An 8,217-nucleotide genomic window follows, 5' to 3' on the forward strand; every position below is an offset into this window, starting at 1 on the left:
CACTCTTCAAGTAGTGCGTCTTTCCTCCTTTGCTGAGTCAGGGATCAACTGTTTCAGAAGTTTCAGAATCTTCAATGAATGAGCTTTAGCTTACAAGTGACTAGTTCCTCGTATGTGGTCCTAAACAAATGTGATATTGATGGTGCGGGGCACAACAATGCTCGAAAAACACAGTCAAAAGCAAATATATAAAAATTAGAGACAAACACACTCCAAATAAATTAAATAAAATAAATAAAATAAAATAAGAGGGAAGTGGACTTAGGTAGCCCTTCTAAGACATTGACTCTGACGAGCGATGAATTCAACTACACTTCCACAAGGCACGGGTTAAGGGAGGGTCAAATCCAAGAGGATGGATCCTAGGATATGTGATCTAGACCTATATTTGGCAAATAGGGTCGACAGAGTTAGGACACTCATATTGGGTTAGGCTCTCAATACAACATAACTTCCTTACTCTAGTTCTAGATGTTGGACCGGAGGGGTGAATCTCTATTTATAGATTTTGAAATTAATTTGGGTCTCCATCTTACATATATTGGTTTCAGAATCTTCAATGAATGAGCTTTAGCTTACAAGTGACTAGTACCTCGTATGTGGTCCTAAACAAATGTGATATTGATGGTGTGGGGCACAACAATGCTCGAAAAACACAGTCAAAAGCAAATATATAAAAATTAGAGACAAACACACTCCAAATAAATTAAATAAAATGAATAAAATAAAATAAGAGGGAAGTGGACTCACCATGGACTTAGGTAGCCCTTCTAAGACATTGACTCTGACGAGCGATGAATTCAACTACACTTCCACAAGGCACGGGTTAAGGGAGGGTCAAATCCAAGAGGATGGATCCTAGGATATGTGATCTAGACCTATATTTGGCAAATAGGGTCGACAGAGTTAGGACACTCATATTGGGTTAGGCTCTCAATACAACATAACTTCCTTACTCTAGTTCTAGATGTTGGACCGGAGGGGTGAATCTCTATTTATAGATTTTGAAATTAATTTGGGTCTCCATCTTACATGTTTTGGGTCCGAAGATCTATATTTAACTTTTGATGATGTGGTACAATCCTATTGGTTTGAAGTTTTGAAGTCTCTTTCCAGTTAGTTCTTACTACTAGGTTGAATCTTATTAGTTGGAGTTATCTAGCTTAGGAGTTAAACAATATGAAACTCACCAAGTTCAATGAATCTAAGGTCAGAACAATTCTTAAGAGATTAGAAAGGTTTATCTCTAAGAAAAGGGGAAAAGTTTCTAGGTGGCTTATAGGGTTTCATACGAAGGTAAGAATCTAGGGGCGTGGAAAGTTTTCTAGAAACTGGTTATAGAAGTTTTGGATCTCCATATTTCAAATCAGGTAGTACTTCGAATATATTATGACATGCTAAATTTTTTTGACCAAACCCTCTTCCGAGTGTTAGATTGAGTCATAGTTTGATCCGTTGGAAAGCTAACATCTTCTACTTCAATTAATCTTTTAAATTCAAACCAAATTTAATAGTTTTATAGTAAAAAATGCACTCAAAGTTGGGCTTACCTAAAAATAGGATTTTAGCCAGACAAGTCACCTTATTTTTGTTATAACTCTTTACTTAAATTTAGAGGGATTTTTACCTCATTTGAAACTTGACTCTCTAGTTTAATTCATTTTTTGGTTAAAACCCTTGAGGATGTCATTTTGAAGATCTAAAATGCAATTGAACCTAATTTTAATTTGAAAATAACCTGAAATACTTTATTTTCAAAGAAAGATATTTTCATAAAACTATTTTGAAAAAATTAAAGTGTCTACAAATGCCCCTTTTCATTGTTAAGCATGCAAAGCTTAGTTGATAACAAAGAATCAGTCACACTATTTTTAAATATAAAAGATTGACTTTGATATTAGGCTTTTCAAAAAAGTCATGTGAGAAACAATGACATGATGGCATAATATGCATTTCATAGCTTAAGGAATATACGTAGCTCTATACGAGGGTCTCTCTATGATGCTTTTGTATAAACTAGAGAGGTCATGGTCGTACAACCCCAGACGAAAGACTAAGTTAATATCTTGTTTCACACAAGGGCTTTCTTTTGAACTTGGCCTAGTAAGTAGAAAGTCTTTGCTCAATGAGGTCAGACAAAAGACGAAACATGTGCTTTTTGCATAAGATTATATAGAAGGCGACTGACAAGTTTTTCAAAAGACAAACTTCTTGAAAAGACAAAGTTAGAGACAAACTTTTATAACAAAGACATCAAGATACAATCAAGACACTTTTGTCCGAAAGACACTTGGAGATAAAGGTGGTTATGCACTCGTCAAATGAGTATTTGATTGCTTCATTAATGAAAGCTTTAGATCAATATTCATGTCGTTCTATACATTCCTTTCATGTATATGGGATCTCTACATATTTCATGTATACTTCATGTTTGTTATGCATGTATGCAAGATCATAACCTTTATGCATCCTTTACGCATTTATCTGTATGCATTATATTATGAAGTATTTGCATCTGCTTGCATATCTTACATACTATTAACATGTTTTTCTTGCAGTTAACATAACTAGCAATCTAATTATATATCATTAGGAAAGTTACCCAATTATGTCTTAGGATCATCATGTATATAGATGAACATTAGGTTCATAGGTTGTCTCATGATATAGAAGATTATATTATTTGATTTTGACCTTTTTATTTTTGTACAAACTTTTTTTGAAAGACTCAAAACTCTATGAAATGTGGATGCTTCTTTTTGAAATCATTGTTGAGGAGGAAGCACAAGTAAGAGAAGCTTCGACAAACAAAAGTTTTCTTAGAGAAACCGAGACACAACAAGATGGAGGATCACTTAATAGGCGATTAGTGTTGAGGGACGAGCATTATGGTTTCAACAAGGTTGGAGATGCAGACGAGTTTCAACAAGGTCACTGGAGTCTCAACGACAACGATCCCCATAGGATTGGATATTTTCTCTAGTTCTAGTGCATGGTGTTGATGTATGAACTTGATGTGATATGACTATGATGTCGATGTATATTCATGATCTTGATATGACATGACATGCATTGCAAAAAACTCAATTTGGATAAAATCAACAAGAATTGCAAGATTTTTTGTTAAAATAAACTTTGTTGTGGAACGTTTGAATGAAATATGAATGTTATTGATAAGATGATCAAGGAACTTAATGTTAAAGAACTTCCTAACAAACAAATGACAAGACATATATGACATTTATGTATGATGAGGTGTGTGACATAATGTTAAGTGCTACAATGAGACGTATGATGACCTAAGTCTAAAAATAATGCTTTGAATGACGCTCTTTAAAAAAAAAATCCTTTGCTAAAAATTTTGAAAATAAATTTTAAAAATAAAAACTTTCATCACTTGACAGGATATTTGCCTTTGAAATGGTTGCAATCATGAGAAGAGTGAGTGCAACTTGTGTTATTTAGTAGTCATTCGATTCTTTACCAATGTTGCTTCAACTTTACTTTCTAGTTTTTGCTCTTAATTAAAGTTGTCATGAAATAAACAAGCTCGCACTTTTTTACTAGAATAAATCCTTTGTTTGACCTTCAAACTTCAAAGCAACTAGTCAAAGAAATGAATGCATAAACTCATGCTTCAATAATTGTCAATCTAATATCACAAAGATTGAGACTTTAAAAACTTTTAAATGAATAAGACTTCTTGGACATCTAAGCTTAAAAATAAGAGCTTTAAGCACATAAGAATTTGAGACTTTTCATTTCGATGCATTTTAACCTCCCCACTCCAAAGTTTGCATCAAACTAATCCATATTAAATATTTTCAAGTAGATAACCACCTTAGAAAGACTTTGAAGGAGCAATAGGACATAGGTCATTGGACTTGAGAAATAAAGGAAAAAGAATGGTAATGATGACAGTATTGTGTGATGTTTTTTTTTTTCAACTTTGAGTATCGTGAGGCTTAAAAGGGATAACAAGGAAGGTAGATATGATATTCTTGAACATGAGGCTCAAAGTTATAACAAAGGGGTAAGGGATTCTAGGTATCTCTTGAGATCTTCAATAGCATATGAAGCATTGCAACTTTTTGGAGTTTCATTTTCTCACTTTTCTTTACTCTTATTTTTTTTTTAATAATGCCCTTTTTTATATTTTCTCACTTTTTTAGGTTTTTTTTTGTGAAAACTTTTTTATGCTTCTTTTTATAAAATAAAAAAATACCATATGACAAGACTTAAATTGGTAGGTTTTACTTTATACAATGAGATGACCAACTTAGTCCTTTTTAAGAATAATGAAAACAAAACTTAAAAGTAGAAGGTACTGGTGCATAAGATGGATAAATCTCCATGACCTACCAAAAGAAAGAATGAAAAACAAAGTCAAACCAAAATATAGACTTTACATTTTTCAGTTTAAAGAGTTTTTCCCTCTAAATGAATCATCATGGTCTTAAACCATAGAACACAAGGCTCAACATGCCTTTGTATATTCATCATTCGTTGTTTTTAGGTTTCACAAAAAAACTTATCCTTCTATTTTCACTGTAAGCTTACTTATTTTATGCTTTCTTCTCACGAAGAGTTCTACATTCAAGCTTTCTCTTTACAACAATGAAAATAAAGTGACAATTGCTAATAATGCAAAGAGTGACTTAAAGTGCATGTGAACTCATAAAATACAATGATTTATTGATAAAATTTATTCAAATGACAAGCCCTTTTTGCAGCATAGGTATTTTTTATTTTTTAAAATTGTTTCACTTTTTTTTTATTCTCTTAATTTTTTTTTTGAATTTTGAAATGACTATTTACCCGATATGATCAAAGCAGAACACTTACATTTCAAAAGATGCGAGAACAACAATGGGCTAAGAGTAAACCTTATCCAAGTGGTACAGTTCTACCTCTTGTGACGTAATGAGGATGGTTGGGAGTCATGACACCAGACTCATAGAGAATGGCTATAACACAACACAAATGAGAGTGTATGAATCACATTACCATGCAATCTCAAGCATAAGTTTTTTAGATTTTTGGATGAAAAACATGAGATAAAAAGAGGAGAATTGACACAAATTCCTATATTATCATACTTAGACAAAGAAAAGTTCTGGAACAGGGGAAGCTGTGGCATCTCTAGATGGAAAAGCAGATATATTTTTTGGGTTTTCAAAATTTCAACTTTTTTGTTTTCAAGAAAAAATCTCATACTTGTGTCTGTTTTTTTTTTTTCAACTCATTTTGTAAAATTAAAACCAAATCAAACCTGCATTTGACAATTTTTTTGCGACTCATTTTAATTATGCTGTTTTTTCAGCAGTCTTTTTTTAATGCAAAACCTTTCAAATAACCTATTCAATATTTAGCCATTTTTTGCCATTTCACGTACTGCTAGCTATGGTCTCGAGCAGCACTATTGTACGGTGAGACAAATTAGCACTCAATCCTGGTGGGTTCATCGTCATATTTAAAAAGAAAAAGAAAAAAACTGAGAGGACAAGTAAAATTTTCCAAATATGTCATTTTTTGCATAAAAATAATAATGAGTATATATTCTTCATGAGTACACACGTAGACAGAGATGATGTGTGCATTGGACAGCCATTATTGGCATGCCCAAAATACAGTTTTCTTATTCTGACTTGATTCCACCTGTGAAATCCACCATTAATTTGTTTAGCTTCTTGTTGCTGATCCTTTGCTGGTATATTTTGGAATCATTGCTGCAAAAAAGAAGGGGGAATCGTTTAGACTTTGTTCTCATCAATCATTAAACAAGATCACATGCTTCTCATATTAGCTGAACGGCTTAACTCATTCAGTTTGGGGTTCTATTTTACAAAGACTATCAACTTAATCCAGCTTGTTTTAGGGCCTCTTGGGTGGTGGTGATTCAGCATGATAAGTGTATAATCCATACTTCATCTGACTCAAGAGGGGTCTAGTGGGTTTCATACACTCTAGAGAGATTTGGTGCTTGTTGGATAGATTGGCAATATTAAATGTTCAAAGTCAAGGCCCAGAATTCCACTAGCCCACTGGTCTTGTTTGGGTCGGTCTGGGTCCTTGGCATTTTATAGACAATTGGGTAAAAACATGAAAGAGGAACCAAGTCCAAGCCAAGTCAAGTCTTAAATCATGTTTGGGCACCAAGCAAAACATGACAAACTCATAGCAGAATCGTTAATCAGTTATAAACTGCTACTAATCTGACCTGAGGGGTTAGCGTAGTTGGAACAGGCCTCGACTGTCATGCAGGCAGTCGGGGTTCGATTCCCATGGACGTTACGCCCCTTGCATAGCTCCCTGGGGTCGAGGGGTGCTCCTGGGTTAATTTACACCCCTCCGGGGTGGTTTCCCCATCCTTCATGAAAAAAAGAGAGACTATCTCCAACATTTCTTATACTAGTATAAATTTAGGAGCTTATGAACTTACCAATGCAAAATCATGAACTTTTCCATTTTCTTTTCCAAATATCACGTTCCACCAAAAAAGAATGGATGAAAATGTGATTATTTTTTGCCATGACTTAGGACTCCAACCTTTCCAATACTTCACCACCCAAGGTCTCTTATTCAACGTTTTTCATGGCAATTTTAGGGGTAGAAATCAAGTGTTTTGGAATTTAACGCAGTTATTTTGAAAGTCCGCTATATTGCAGTCAAATTCATGAAAGGAAGAAGGATACCTTTGGGGTAAGTAGGTCGTGGACGGAGTCAACAACCGGGCCAGTTTGACCGCGTCTTCTTCACGGTTGATGAGTTGATTGAAGCAGATGTACCGGCCATATGTCGATGGCTTCTCGAAGACACTGACGTGTGCATTGACCAGGTAGTCAATGTCCACCGTGACCAAGGTCCCATCCTCATACATCTCAGCTGAACCCTTGAGATATGGGTGTGTCGTGGCTAGGTCTGGGCTGGTCAAAAGACCACAATTGACTGATGCCATGTTGATGCACCGGTCCATTGCTAGCGCCCATGCGGTCTTCTCTGCCAACGTCTTGCTTAAGGCAAACCATAGCTGGAATTGAAGAAAATTCAAAGGGTAATTTAGTCATTGTTGAAATATTGGTATTGGGTCCAAAAAGTAGGGCTGGTAAATGAACCGAACAGCTCGTAACTCGGCTCTGTTCAGCTCATCACGAACTCATTCTTGATCGGCTCGTATAGCTGGTGAGCCAAGCCACTAGCAGCACATTTAGCTTAAAGGAGTCGCGCCCCAACACAAGGTGTTCGTTTCAACTTGACTTGGGTGAGCTCTTATAGACAAAATGTATATATTTCATGTGTAATATATAAAGAGAATGAATCAAGGATACATGGAAAATATATGTATACAATATGAACTACTAAGTGTAATATATATATATATATATATATATATATATATATATATATATATATATATATATATATATATATATATATAGTAGCTGCTAGCCACTTTTCTAGCTAACTGCAGCCCGGCCGGTGGGCGCATGGGAAGGGGACTCGTGCGGGGATGACCCAGAGATACAGCAGGGAATCCGTAGAGCAGCAAAAGACCAACCCGCCAAAAAATAAGTCTCGCCTAGGGAATCAACATGGGATATGGAGATCATAGAAGTGGGATGAGAAAGGGATTAGAGAGGTGAATTGACATGCTGGTTCTAACCTCACCCTTTATGGAATGATTGGACTAGCTGGGCTTTTGAAGGGGTTTTCCATGTTTTCCTTACATCTGACCATGCAGACATACTTGATTTTATAGGAATCAACTCTTAGACCATTTGATTCCAGGTAGGTTTTTATAAAGTTTAAAAATCAATGATCTAAGCTTTTTTTAAATATTCAAGGCTTAAAAAAACATGTTTTTCTACAAAAAAAATATTATCCAAGTGTGGTTTCCTAGTAAATTGACCATGCCTAACACATCTATATGGTCAGATTTAAGTAATACATGAAAAAAACTTTCGAAAGCCCAATTAGCGTAGCGGTTAGCAGCTACCACCTTATATATATATATATATATATATATATATATATATATATATATATATATATATATATATATATATATATATATATAGAGAGAGAGAGAGAGAGAGAGAGAGAGAGAGAGAGAGAGAGAAGTCTTCCAACACATTTTTTGCAAATCCAGCCATGTGGATGTGCTTGGCATGGTGAATTTGCTGGGAATCAACCATTGGATAGTGTATTTCTGATGAA

The 8,217-nt window shown here is 34.8% G+C and overlaps 1 long non-coding RNA gene across 1 annotated transcript; it reads right to left on the reverse strand.

Moving 5' to 3' along the window:
* Positions 1–5,512: 5,512 nt before the first annotated feature.
* On the reverse strand, positions 5,513–7,049 carry LOC149813577 (uncharacterized). The gene is made up of 2 exons (XR_016428231.1): positions 6,696–7,049; positions 5,513–5,729 (listed from the first exon to the last, which is right to left on the reverse strand). It is a non-coding gene; the product is annotated as an uncharacterized LOC149813577 (long non-coding RNA).
* Between the last annotated feature and the right edge of the window lie 1,168 nt (positions 7,050–8,217).

This window comes from Nuphar pumila, chromosome 16, assembly GCF_984573655.1.
Source record: "Nuphar pumila chromosome 16, dmNupPumi1.hap1.1, whole genome shotgun sequence".
Taxonomy (NCBI): domain Eukaryota; kingdom Viridiplantae; phylum Streptophyta; class Magnoliopsida; order Nymphaeales; family Nymphaeaceae; genus Nuphar; species Nuphar pumila.